The sequence below is a fragment of the Ranitomeya imitator genome, chromosome 1, assembly GCF_032444005.1.
Source record: "Ranitomeya imitator isolate aRanImi1 chromosome 1, aRanImi1.pri, whole genome shotgun sequence".
NCBI lineage: Eukaryota > Metazoa > Chordata > Amphibia > Anura > Dendrobatidae > Ranitomeya > Ranitomeya imitator.
In genome coordinates this window covers 531,260,021-531,274,881 of record NC_091282.1, presented here as the reverse complement: position 1 = coordinate 531,274,881, position 14,861 = coordinate 531,260,021, and positions in this window count along the sequence as shown.

Here is a 14,861-nt window from a genome sequence, read left to right as displayed (position 1 = left end):
GACACCATTTTGGAAAGTAGACCCCCTAAGGAACTTATCTGGATGTGTGGTGAGCACTTTGACCCACCAAGGGCTTCACAGAAGTTTATAATGCAGAGCCATAAAAATAAAACAAAATTTTTTTCCCACAAAAATTATTTTTTAGCCCCCAGTTTTGTATTTTCCCGAGGGTAACAGGAGAAATTGGACCCCAAAAGTTGATTTCCAATTTGTCCTGAGTACGCTAATACCCCATATATGGGGGGGAACCACCGTTTGGGCATATGGGAGGGCTCGGAAGGGAAGGAGTGCCATTTGGAATGCAGACTTAGATGGAATGGTCTGCAGGCGTCACATTGCGTTTGCAGAGCCCCTAATGTACCTAAACAGTAGAAACCCCCCACAAGTGACCCCATATTGGAAACTAGACCCCTAAAGGAACTTATCTAGATGTGTTGTGAGAACTTTGAACCCCCAAGTGTTTCACTACAGTTTATAACGCAGAGCCGTGAAAATAAAAAATCCTTTTTTACCCACAAAAATTATTTTTTAGCCCCCAGTTTTGTATTTTCCCAAGGGTAACAGGAGAAATTGGACACCAAAATTTGTTGTCCAATTTGTCCTGAGTACGCTGATACACGATATGTTGGGGAAAACCCCTGTTTGGGCACACGGGAGAGCTCGGAAGGGAAGGAGCAATGTTTTACTTTTTCAACACAGAATTGGCTGGAATTGAGATCGGACGCCATGTCGCGTTTGGAGAGCCCCTGATGTGCCTAAACAGTGGAAACCCCCCAATTATAACTGAAACTCTAATGCAAACACACCCCTAACCCTAATCCCAACGGTAACCCTAACCACACCTCTAACCCAGACACACCCCTAACCCTAATCCCAACCGTAAATGTAATCAAAACCCTAACCCTAACTTTAGCCCCAACCGTAACCCTAACTTTAGCCCCAACCCTAACTGTAGCCCTAACCCCAACCCTAACCCTAGCCTTAACCCTAACCCTAGCCCTAAACCTAGCCCTAAACCTAACCTCAGCCCTAACCCTAGCCCTAATGGGAAAATGGAAATAAATACATTTTTTAATTTTTCCCTAACTAAGGGGGTGATGAAGGGGGGTTTGATTTACTTTTATAGCAGGTTTTTCAGCGGATTTTTATGATTGGCAGCTGTCACACACTGAAATACGCTTTTTATTGCAAAAAATATTTTTTGCGTTACCAAATTTTGAGAGCTATAATTTTTCCATATTTGAGTCCACAGAGTCATGTGAGGTCTTATTTTTTGCGGGATGAGTTGATGTTTTTATTGATAACATTTTCGGGCACGTGACATTTTTTGATTGCTTTTTATTCCGATTTTTGTGAGGCAGCATGACCGAAAACCAGCTATTCATGAATTTGTTTTGGGGGAGGCGTTTATATCGTTCCGCGTTTGGTAAAATTGATAAAGCAGTTTTATTCTTCGGGTCAGTACGATTACAGCGATACCTCATTTATATCATTTTTTTATGTTTTGGCGCTTTTATACGTTAAAAACTATTTTATAGAAAAAATAATTATTTTGGCATCGCTTTATTCTGAGGACTATAACTTTTTTATTTTTTTGCTGATTATGCTGTATGGTGGCTCCTTTTTTGCTGGACAAGACGACGTTTTCAGCGGTACCATGTTTATTTATATGTCTTTTTGATCGCGTATTATTCCACTTTTTGTTCGGCGGTATGATAATAAAGCGTTGTTTTTTGCCTCACTTTTTTTTTTTTTCTTATGATGTTTACTGAAGGGGTTAACTAGTGGGACAGTTTTATAGGTCGGGTCGTTACGGACGCGGTGATACTAAATATGTGTACTTTTATTGTTTGTTTTGTTTTTATTTAGATAAAGAAATGTATTTATGGGAATAATATATATATTTTTTTCATTATTTTGGATTTTTTTTTATTTTTTTTTTACACATTTGGAAAAAAAATTTTTGAACTTTGTCCCATGGGGGGACATCACAGATCGGTGATCTGACAGTTTGCACAGCACTCTGTCAGATCACCGATCTGACTTGCAGCACTGCAGGCTTCACAGTGCCTGCTCTGAGCAGGCTCTGTGAAGCCACCTCCCTCCCTGCAGGACCCGGATGCCGTGGCCATCTTGGACCTGGGCCTGGAGCAGGGAGGGAGGTAGGGAGACACTCGCAGCAACGCGATCACATCGCGTTGCTGCGGGGGGCTCAGGGAAGCCCGCAGGGAGCCCCCTCCCTGTGCGACGCTTCCCTGTACCGCCGGCACACCGCAATCATGTTTGATCGCGGTATGCCGGGGTTAATGTGCCGGGGGCGGTCCGTGACAGGCGATAGGCAGCTGACACCCGGCCGCGATCGGCCGCGCTCCCCCACGTGAGCGCGGCCGATCGCTATGACGTACTATCCCGTCGAGGGTCAGATAGGCCCAGGGCACCTTGACGGGATAGTACGTCTAAGGTCAGAGAGGGGTTAATGCCAAAAACAGCAATTAAACACATTAGTGATGTTAGACTGCTATTATTTTGCATATAACTGTATCTACATATTTTCCTCTAATTTGAAATTGCAACAGAAAGAAGGAAAAGTCATGGGATTATGAAAATCACAGGATTGATAGGCATATTAATTGCATGCAAATTCTAAAAAAAATGGAAGCAAAATTTTCAAACATCTCGATTTATTCAGTATGAAGTATGAGCGTCATGCACTAATGCCTTGGCATGCGATCAGTGAGGATATTAATAGTTGTCTGATAAATGTTCTTTCACGTTGAATGCCTTTGGGCACATAAATCATGATGATCTGCCGTTGGAAACAAACTTTGCAATGCTAACCTATGACTTCCCAGATGTCCTTGATGGGAGACAAGTTCTGTTGCGCTACAGACCACGTTAGCATGTTTAGGTCATGCAGATTGTTCACCGTATGAACAACATGCAACCTGATGTTGTCGTGTTATAATTGCAGAGCTGTTAGTGTACCTCCAATAAAGACTAGAAAGATCCAGCTACATTATGCCATACACCACAGTAATCCTGGTAGTAAGATCAGTGTGACGTTCACCAGAGATGGCTTCTTTATTGCATTTCCCACGTGGTCTCCTTATGGAGGCTGAAATGGAGGTAGCCAATGTAATGATAGCCAAAGATCGGTCTGCAGACTACACGGGCAATCCTATGAAGCTGCGTTTACAAGGAAATGTCACACTGGCCCTACTCCTGGGATTATGGCATGGTATGGTGTAATGTACAAGTCCCCTTTAGTCTTCATTCCAGGTAGACTAATAACTCGATGTTGCATTGATTTGTCTGTGAAACCAGTGGGAGGGCCATTTCTCAGCGTCACAGGAGTTGGTTTTCAACACAACAATGCCAGGTTACTGTAAGCAGTCAGTGTGGCCTAAACATGCTATAATGACCTTTAGGAAATACAGAAATGTCTCCTAATCTAGGAACAATGTGATGATAAACCATGCTTTTTTCCAGCATAATAGTGCACCATTTCAACACCATTTACAACCTGTAGTTAATTTTCTAAAAGTAGGTTGACAGACAAAAGTACAGAAATTGTAATGAATCCCAAGCACTGATTAGGTAATAATGAGTAGTTATCAGTTAGGGTTTGACCCACAAACTGATATCCACCATGCCAGGGCCAATTTGAAATGTCTTGAAAAATAAGGGCCAACACTGTAAATTTTGAGTTTTTACATAAACCTTATGTATTTGTAAAAAAAAAAGTTTTTTAAATTTTTTTTAGAAACTTAAAATACTTACAATTGTACTTCTGTAACCATAGAACCATATGACTAAAAAATCTAAAAGAAAAACACTGAAGTATAAACTTTGAAATCCCAAAGTTGAGTCAGTCTCAAAACTTATAAAATTAGCAATTTTCAAACTTTGAATGATTATCCCTTTAATCCAGATGGCCATACCACAGTAAACCATTAATAAATAACATTTCCCACATGTCGGCTTTACATGACTGATGAGTCATATAACACTCCTGTGTCTGATTCTTCCTGCACATTCTTTTTTAATGCACTGTCTATTTATATCTGCATGTGTATTGTACTTGTCTTCTGTGCTGCTTATGATACTGATGAGCGAGTATACTCGTTACTCGGGTTTCCCCAAGCATGCTCGGGTGGTCTCCGAATATTTTGGTGTGCTCAGAGATTTAGTTTTTGTCACCGCAGCTGCACTATTTGCTGCTGCTAGACAGCCTGAATACATGTGCGAATTTCTTAACAAACCGCCAACCCCCACAGGCTGTCTAGCAGTAGCAAATAGTGCAGCTGCGGTGACTAAAACGAAATCTCCGAGCACGCCCAATACTTGGAGACCACCCGAGCATACTCGAGGAAACCCGAGTAATGAGTACACTCGCTCATCACTAGTGTTCCTATTTCGAAATGTGTAGATATATAAACTGTATTTTCATTTTCCTGGATTTTTAGCTACATTTTTCTACACTCCTCCAATCCAGCAGCACAGAAATCAACCCATTTTTCAAAAAATCAAAACCCCATTTAAAATATTTAATGTAATTTATTTTCATAGAATATTGATGAGATATTTAACAGCTTTACCCAATATTTGTAACAATTCTGGGATATTGAATGAAGAAATATGAAAGCCAGTATGTGTGTAACATTGACAATCTATGGGCAGAAAAGATCTAACTCATGAATATGTATGATCCTTATAACTTTATGTATTTTCTCATTTTTATTCTTCATTATCTCCAAACTTGATATTTGTACTGTACAGTATATTTCAGACATCAGCACATTTCAAGATGCAACTGCTGTAAAAGAACTTGTTGCCCATTCCACATTTATATTAATAATTAAAGGGGTTATCCACTGCTAGAACAACCCCTTCTTAAACTAAATGTTGGCCCCAATTAAATAAAGAAACCTATACTCACCTCTCATGCTGACACCATTCCAGAGGTGTCATCACTCATGGTCCCGGAGCGCTTGTGCGTTGTTGTGACATGTAATGCCCGGTGCTCAATCAGTGCAACACTGCTTGAGAGCCCTAGGACACCACTGGAACGGCGCCAGCATGGGAGGTGAGTTTAGGTTTATTTATTTTATGGGGGGCAAACATTTAGTTCAAGAAGGGGTTGTGCTAGTAGTGGGATAACCTCTTTAATAATTATTCCCAGTTTCAGGTAAAGGATGATTTGGGGAAAAAAGTAGTTTTTGTATTTCCCAGTTTATGGGTTACAATGTGTACATTTATAAAAGCTAGTGTACATTTACATTTCCATCTGAGCACAGTGGTGAGTAAGGTCCGATTAATTTCAATGAGCAGATGCGATGTTTAAGAAATACCAGCTGGTTTCCTCAAGTGGTACTAATTGGAATGCATATTGACTTTAATGTACTTTTACTTCATAATTTGACTTTATCGTATAATAATTGGTCAAGTAATTTGTATATTTCCAAACTGATATAATAATTTCATTTTGCACATCTAGTTGTGCGTGTTGTTTCATTGATAGATTAAAAAATGTTAATTGTAGAAAATGATTGTAAGGCTAGGTTCTCATTTCTAAAGTACTTTATGCTGAACACTACATTGTGGTTTCAGTCTAATTCCCTGAAAAATGGGACCCGGACGAACCCTCGACACAGCCACTCAGTATATTGGGACAGACTCGGCCACTTTGAACTCTTTTTGGCTTCCATTCTAGAGCTGTCCATCTTTTTAGGCAGATAGAAAAGTGTAGTTTAAATCGCTATTTGGTCTACTGGACACTGCTGGAAAAGAGTCCAAAGTAACTCCACTGAGGATTCAGCTTGAATCCTGTTTTGGGGGATATAGATGGAAACCCCATTGCAAGTGCTACATATAGAACATTATATTAAAAGTAAGGTACTAGGCATTACTACTACTTAAGGCCCTATAAATGGTATAAATATGCTAAGACCTAGCTTACACATGGAGCAAGTTATTAAAAGAGAGTACTGAGGGATTTTGATATTAAGAGCTTGGATAATACATACTTTTTATGTGTATTTACTAAATTAAATATGTATTTCTGCACTACCTGACTGTGTGTTCAGTTTAGCAAAAAAACACAATCCCTATGGGTGACCAAATAGCAGTTACCATTGATTAGGTGCCAACAAGCTCTGTTCCATTTGGTTGTGTTTGGACTACAAGCATAACGTAACTAGGCACATGAAGGAAAGGTACTCACTGATACGAGCACTATTTTCAGCTGGATCGGCATCCTCAGACACACATTCAGCTGAAATTTATTGTGCTTCAGAGAGTCACTGGCTCCCTGCACCACTGTACCTACACGAGTCACTAACCGAAGCATACCCATAATTTTTTTTATGGGAATGTGAAGAGTGCCAAGACTGGGGAAATTATTACAGTACTGGGGCTAGAATGGGAAACCTTAGTGTATGAGGGCAATTGGAAGACATAATTACTGCATTGTGCTAGTTGAGATACATTTTTACATAATATTCCCTATTATGTTCCATTCATTATTAATTTTTGGAACCACAATTTGAGAAATTCCAATTCCATTGAGTCATAAAAGGTGGATGCTGTTACTGTAAGGAGCAGAAATGGTGTACTATTGTATATCTGCAACTGGGGAAGGGGACATTACTACTGTAGGGCGGCTCCATGAGAAATTCTATTGTTCAGGGTCACAAAAGGGGACATATGCATTAATAGTGTATGGGGGCTAAAGATGAGGACATTTGTACTATGAATGGAGCCACAAAAAGGGATCTCGCTACTGTAATATATTTTATTTGGGGGGATACTGTTAAAGTGGGAGGGATCACAAGGAAGGTACTGTTACTGTATAGGGTACCAGAGCAGCACTTTTCTTCTTCATCTGATGCAGTGAATAAGGCTTCATTCAAACATCATGGTTTGTTTGTTTGGTTTTTTTTTTTGGGGGGGGGGTTATCAGCGTTTGGTAAGAGTTCCATTTTTTTCTTCTTTTTTTAAATGATGAGGAAAATAAAGTTTCTCAACCTTCAGTCAGTGAAAAATTGGCAGCACACAGATGGCATCAGAACACTTTCAAATTTTTTTTCACTGACCTATAGACTTGCATTGCCAGTTTTAATCCAATACTGGATCAATATCGTATACAGTGTCTTGCGAAAGTATTTGGCTCCCTGGAACTTTTCAACCTTTTCCCACATATCATGCTTCAAACATAGAGATACCAAATGTAAATTTTTGGTGAAGAATCAACAAGTGGAACACAATTGTGAAATTAAACAAAATTTATTGGTTATTTTAAATTTTTGGGGACATTCAAAAACTGAAAAGTGGGGCGTGCAATATTATTCGGCAAAGAAGGGCTCTTAACTTTCAGCAGTTACAATTATGAGCAGCGGCAAAGGCAGATAAAGCTGAATACAAAGAAAGATAAAACTAGTAGTGTAACAAGAAATCTAAATATTTGAAAAAATGTAGTTAAATATGCCTAGTCATGCCCCTCCAGGCTCTCCTAAGACCACGGCACAGTGGTTTCACCACTCCCGTTACAGTTGCACAGGCCATGAAATCCGCTGGCTGTCAGACCTGTATTGGGAGGTCTCCTGCCAGAAAGAACAGCAAGATAAAATCCTCTCCTACCTGCAGACAGTTACCACCCGTCTAGATACACTGACTGCTCCAGCCGCGTCTGCACCTATCCAAGCTGCAACCTGTCAACCTGCCAGCTATGTGCTCGGTACTGGACTTCATCTGTCTGCTCCTCCCCGTTATGGCGCTAATCCTGCCCTATGTCGGGGGATAATTAATCAGTGCACGCTGCACTTCGAACTCTTGGCTCATCAGTTCATCTCAGATCTGGCCAAAGTGGCTTTCATCACGTCTCATCTCTCTGGCGAAGCTCGGGCGTGGCTCAATCCCCTATGGGAAAGAAATAATTATCTTGTGTCAAATCTCCAGTTCTTTCTTGAAGCCTTCCGGAAGGTCTTTGATGAGCCCGGCCATGTTTCCTCCGCAGCATCTTCTCTCCTCAGACTGTGATAGGGAAACCTCACAGTGGGCCAGTACGCTGCTTGATTCCCTACCCTATCATCTGAAGTCATTGAGAATAATGAGGTGGCCACCTTCTGGGAGGGCCTCTCTGGGCAAATCAAGGGCAAGCTGGCCGGTTGTGATATATCCACCTCACTGGATGACCTGGTGTCTCTGGCAACTCGGATCGACATCTGATTTCAGGAGTGTTCTAAGAAGGTGACCCATGAAAGAAGACCTGCACGTCTGGCTCCTACCTTTCAAAGGCCTATCATTCAACAAGCTCCAGTTTCAGCACCGTCCCTGGAGTCCATGCAAATTAACCAGGTGAAGATTGCTAAGTATCGTCAGCAGGCCCATCATGTCGTGGGAAGATGCTTCTATTGTGGCAGTCCTGAGCATGTAATCCACTCCTGTCTAGAGAAATCAGGAAACTCCAGTGCCTTGGGTTAGTTGGAGAGGTCATTCTGGATGAGTATCACTCCTTTCCAGGTAATCTCATTCAACAGGCCATTGTGGAGCGGCATAAAATTCCAATCCAACATCTACAGGATCCATTGGTGGTATAATTGATGGATGGAACACCTCTTTTCAAGACCAACCTTTTTGTTACCAAGCCTGTGGATCTTCGGGTAGGAATGCTACACTCAGAAAACATTCCTCTCTATAATTTGTCAGGTCTGTCTAACCCTCTGCTTTTAGGTCTGCCATGGCTTCAGAGACACAAGCCTGTCCTGAACTGGAAATCCAGAGAAGTACTCCGTTGGGGACAGGAGTGCCACCAGAAATGCCTAGTTCCCATTCATCCTGCTCGAAGCCCTGGTTTCCCCACCTAATTTACTTGGCTTGCCTGCTGCATATTGGACATGTAAGCAGGTTGCGGGTTGCAGTGACAGGGTTAATTCCTCACAGGGAGGTGCAGGGTTAAATGGGGAGGATAAAAGTCCGATGGTAAAGGATATGCAGAGTTGAGGAACAATGAATCAGATAATGGCAGTTCTTGTGAGTGCTGCAAGGGGAGTCAATAGCGCCATCAATGGCCCATGCGGTGCTGGTACAAGAAGTTTCAGCTTGTAACGGTGGTCCATCTTCTGGCAGCAGCGGTCGGTCTCCGATACCTTCCGCTAAGCACTTAGTCCATGAACATATGCGGTTGGAGCATGATCAGGGTCTCCTGTGGGTGGGAAGGTATATGCTGGTAAGGTGGGCTGAAAACCTCTGTCCAGTACCTTGTTCTCTTTTTGCGGCACGTGCGCTGTACTCCGGGTCATGAAGCACATCTCTCTCTGTCAGCCACCGGGTGCACTTCACTTCTCTCTCTATGCTGCGCACTGTCTGTTCCCACCTAGTCTGAAGCACCGACGACAGCTGGCGCGATGCTTGTCCAGCAAGGTGCTGCAGACCACGGACCAACGACAAGGGCAGCAACGAACAGACCTGATTTCTGCCATGGTTCTTCGGCTGGCATGCAGCGCTTAGTGTTGTGAATTCTGCTCTTGGATTCCCTCCAGTGGTTGTAGGTGGGAATGCAGTTGTCTCTGAGTCACAGACCTGGCCAGGTGTATCGGATGATTACAATTCTGACTGGGATATTTAAGTGGGCAGGATCCTTTAGCCCTTGCCAGTAGTCAATGTTCCTTTTGAAGTGTTGGATCACTTTCTGGCTTCTCCTGCTCGCTGCCTATTTCAGCAAAGATAAGTGTTTGGTTTTTGTTTCTGTGGCACACTGCCAGCGTGCTTGTTTGTTTTATTCCTGCTCTGATTGTAGGATTCACTAGAGTTGCAGATTTACGCTCCTACATCTTTTAGTAAAGATGTAGGAAGTTTTTGTATATTCTGCTGTGGATGTTTTGAAGGGTTTTTATACTGACCGCACAGAACTCTGTCCTATTCTGTCCTATCTAGCTAGAGTGGCCTCCTGTGCTAATCCTGTTTTTCTGCCTGTGTATGTTTTTTCCTCTCCTACTCACCGCCAATATTTGTGGGGGGCTGTCTATCCTTTGCGGATTTTCTCTGAGGCAAGATAGTATTCCTATTTCCATCCTTAGGGGTATTTAGTTCTCCGGCTGTGACGAGGTGTCTAGGTGTCTTAGGTACACTCCACGGCTACTTCTAGTGCGGTGTTAAGTTCAGGGTTGTGGTCAGTACAGTGGCCACTTTCTGCAGTGAATGTTCTCATGCAGCTCCTAGGTCACCGGATCATAAAAGTACTACTGGCCAACAATGAGTTAAATGCATCTCAGAAGAAGGGAAGGAAGCTCTTGAGCCATTTTTTTTTCTCCAGTCTGTTTTGTCTTCTCCTCCCTCTTTATTTCTGGGTGCCTGAGGAACCTGGTGCAAGCATGAATGTTCAGGAATTAGTTTCTCGTGTAGACCAGCTTGCTGCTAGGGTGCAAGGTATTTCTGATTATATTGTTCAAACTCCTGCTTTAGAACCTAAGATTCCTATTCCTGATTTGTTTTCTGGTGACAGGTCTAAATATTTGAGTTTTAAAAACAACTGTAAACTGTTTTTTGACCTGAGACCTCGATCTTCTGGTGATGCCATTCAGCAGGTAAAAATCGTAATCTCCCTGCTGCGTGGCGACCCGCAGGATTGGGCGTTTTCCCTGGAATCTGGGAATCCGGCTTTGCTTAATATTGACTCCTTTTTTCAGGCTTTAGGACTATTATATGATGAACCTAATTCTGTGGATCAAGCTGAGAAAACCTTGTTGGCCCTGTCTCAGGGTCAAGAGGCGGCAGAATTGTATTGTCAGAAATTCAGAAAATGGTCTGTGTTGACTAAATGGAATAATGATGCTTTGGCGGCAATTTTCAGAAGGGGCTTTCTGAATCCGTTAAAAATGTTATGGTGGGGTTTCCCACGCCTTCCGGTCTGAGTGATTCTATGTCTCTGGCCATTCAGATTGACCGACGCCTGCGGGTGCGCAGAACTGTGCACGCTGTGGCGTTATCCTCAGAGCAAATTTCTGAGCCTATGCAATGTGATAGAATTCTGTCTAGAACGGAAAAACAAGGTTTCAGACGTCAAAATAGGTTGTGTTATTATTGTGGCGACGCTTCTCATGTAATTTCTGTCTGCCCTAAGCGGACTAAGAGGATCGCCAGTTCAATTACCATCAGTACTGTACAACCTAAATTTCTGTTATCTGTGTCCTTGATCTGCTCATTGTCATCATTTTCTGTCATGGCGTTTGTGGATTCAGGCGCCGCCTTGAATTTAATGGATTTTGAGTTTGCCAAGCGTTGTGGTTTTCCCTTGCAGCCTTTGCAGAACCCTATTCCTTTAAGAGGCATTGATGCTATACCCTTGGCTAAAAATAAGCCCCAGTTTTGGACACAGGTGACCATGCGCATGGCGCCAGCCCATCAGGAAGATTGTCGATTCCTGGTGTTGCATAACTTGCATGATGCTATCGTGCTGGGTTTTCCATGGTTGCAGGTACATAATCCTGTGTTGGACTGGAAGTCCATGTCTGTGACTAATTGGGGTTGTCAGGGGGTTCATAATGATGTTCCTTTGATGTCAATCTCCTCTTCTTCACCTTCTGAAATTCCAGAGTTTTTGTCTGATTTTCAGGATGTATTCGATGAGCCCAAGTCCAGTTTCCTTCCACCACACAGGGACTGCGATTGTGCTATTGACTTGATTCCAGGCTGTAAGTTTCCTAAGGGTCGACTTTTTAATCTATCTGTGCCTGAACATACCGCCATGGTACCTATATTAAGGAGTCTTTGGAGAAAGGGCATATTCGGCCATCTTCTTCACCGTTGGGAGCGGGGTTCTTTTTTGTTGCTAAAAAAGATGGTTCCTTGAGACCCTGTATAGATTATCGCCTCTTGAATAAAATCACGGTCAAGTTTCAATACCCTTTACCTTTGTTTTCCGATTTGTTTGCTAGGATTAAGGGAGCTAGTTGGTTTACGAAGATTGACCTTCGGGGGGCATATAATCTTGTTCGTATTAAGCAGGGTGATGAATGGAAAACTGCGTTTAATACGCCCGAAGGCCATTTTGAATACCTTGTGATGCCATTCGTACTCTCTAATGCTCCATCTGTTTTTCAGTCCTTCATGCATGATATCTTCCGGGCTTATCTTGATAAATTCTTGATTGTATATTTGGACGATATTTTGATTTTTTCTGATGATTGGGAGTCTCATGTGCAACAGGTCAGGATGGTATTTCAGATCCTTCGTGACAATGCCCTGTTTGTGAAAGGGTCTAAATGTCTCTTTGGGGTGCAGAAAGTCTCTTTTTTGTGCTTCATTTTTTCTCCTTCGTCTATAGAGATGGATCCGGTTAAGGTTCAGGCCACTCATGATTGGATTCAGCCCACATCTGTGAAGAGCCTTCAGAAATTTTTGGGTTTTGCAAATTTTTATTGCCGTTTCATTGCTAATTTTTCCAGCGTGGTTAAACCCTTGACCGATTTGACGAAGAAAGGCGCTGATGTGGCGAATTGGTCCTCTGCGGCTGTCTCTGCCTTTCAGGAGCTTAAACGTCGATTTACTTCTGCTCCAGTGTTGTGCCAACTGGATGTTTCTCTTCCGTTTCAGGTTGAGGTTGACACTTCTGAGATTGGGGCAGGGGCCGTTTTGTCTCAGAGGGATCCTGTTGGTTCCTTAATGAAACTGTGTGCCTTCTTTTCCCGTAAGTTTTCGCCTGCTGAACGCAATTATGATGTCGGCAATCGGGAGTTGTTGGCTATGAAGTGGGCGTTTGAGGAGTGGCGACATTGGCTTGAGGGAGCTAAGCACCGTATTGTGGTCTTGACCGATCATAAGAATTTGATTTACCTCGAGTCTGCTAAACGGCTGAATCCTAGACAGGCTCGATGGTCCTTGTTTTTTTCTCATTTTGATTTTGTGGTCTCGTACCTTCCAGGTTCTAAGAATATTAAGGCTGATGCCCTCTCTAGGAGTTTTTTGCCTGATTCTCCTGAGGTCTTAGAGCCGGTCGGTATTCTGAAAGAGGGGGTGGTCCTTTCTGCCATTTCCCCTGATTTACGACGGGTTCTTCAGGAATTTCAGGCTGACAAACCTGACCGCTGTCCTGTGGGGAAATTGTTTGTTCCTGACAGATGGACTAGTAAAGTGATTTCTGAGGTTCACTGTTCCGTGTTGGCCGGTCATCCTGGCATTTTTGGTACCAGAGATTTGGTTGGTAGGTCCTTTTGATGGCCTTCATTGTCACGTGATGTGCGTTCTTTTGTGCAGTCCTGTGGGACTTGTGCGCGGGCCAAGCCTTGTTGTTCCCGTGCTAGTGGGTTGCTTTTGCCATTGCCAGTCCCTGAGAGGCCCTGGACGCATATTTCAATGGATTTTATTTCTGATCTTCCGGTCTCCCAGAAGATGTCTGTTATCTGGGTTGTTTGTGGCCGGTTCTCTAAGATGGTTCATTTGCTGCCCTTACCTAAATTGCCTTCCTCTTCAGATTTGGTTCCCTTGTTTTTTCAGCATGTGGTTCATTTGCATGGTATTCCGGAGAATATTGTGTCCGACAGAGGTTCCCAGTTTGTTTCTAGGTTTTGGTGGGCCTTTTGTGCTAGGCTGGGCATTGATTTGTCTTTTTCTTCTGCGTTTCATCCTCAGACAAATGGCCAGACCGAGCGTACTAATCAGACCTTGGAGACGTATTTGAGATGATTTTTGTCTGCTGATCAGGATGATTGGGTTGCCTTCTTGCCATTGGCCGAGTTTGCCCTTAATAATCGGGCTAGTTCTGCTACCTTGGTTTCGCCTTTCTTTTGTAATTTTGGTTTTCATCCTCGTTTTTCTTCTGGGCAGGTTGAACCTTCTGACTGTCCTGGTGTGGATTCTGTGGTGGACAGGTTGCAGCAGATTTGGGCTCATGTGGTGGACAAGTTGGTATTGTCTCAAGAGGAGGCTCAAGGTTTTGCTAATCGTCGTCGGTGTGTTGGTTCCCGGCTTCAGGTTGGGGATCTGGTCTGGTTGTCTTCCCGTCATGTTCCTATGAAGGTTTCTTCTCCTAAGTTTAAGCCTCGGTTTATTGGTCTTTATAGGATTTCTGAAATTATTAATCCGGTGTCTTTTCGACTGGCGCTTCCGGCCTCTTTTGCTATCCATAATGTCTTCCATAGATCTTTGTTGCGGAAATATGTGGAACCCGTTGTTCCCTCTGTTGATCCTCCGGCCCCTGTGTTGGATGATGGGGAGTTGGAATATGTTGTTTCGAAGATTTTGGATTCCAGTTTTTCAAGGCGGAAGCTCCAGTACCTGGTCAAATGGAAGGGTTATGGCCAGGAGGATAATTCTTGGGGTTTTGCCTCTGATTTACATGCTGCTGATTTGGTCCGTGCCTTTCATCTGGCTCGTCCTGATCGTCCTGGGGGCCCTGGTGAGGGTTCGGTGACCCCTCCTCAAGGGGGGAACTGTTGTGAATTCTGCTCTTGGGTTCCCTCCAGTGGTTGTAGGTGGGAATTCAGTTGTCTCTGAGTCACAGATCTGGCCAGGTGTATCGGATGATTACAATTCTGACTGGGATATTTAAGTGGGCAGGATCCTTTAGCCCTTGCCAGTAGTCAATGTTCCTTGTGAAGTGTTGGATCACTTTCTGGCTTCTCCTGCTCGCTGCCTATTTCAGCAAAGATAAGTGTTTGGTTTTTGTTTCTGTGGCACACTGCCAGTGTGCTTGTTTCAGTTTTATTCCTGCTCTGATTGTAGGATTCACTGGAGTTGCAGATTTACGCTCCTACATCTTTTAGTAAAGATGTAGGAAGTTTTTGTATATTCTGCTGTGGATGTTTTGAAGGGTTTTTATACTGACCGCACAGAACTCTGTCCTATCCTGTCCTATCTAGCTAGAG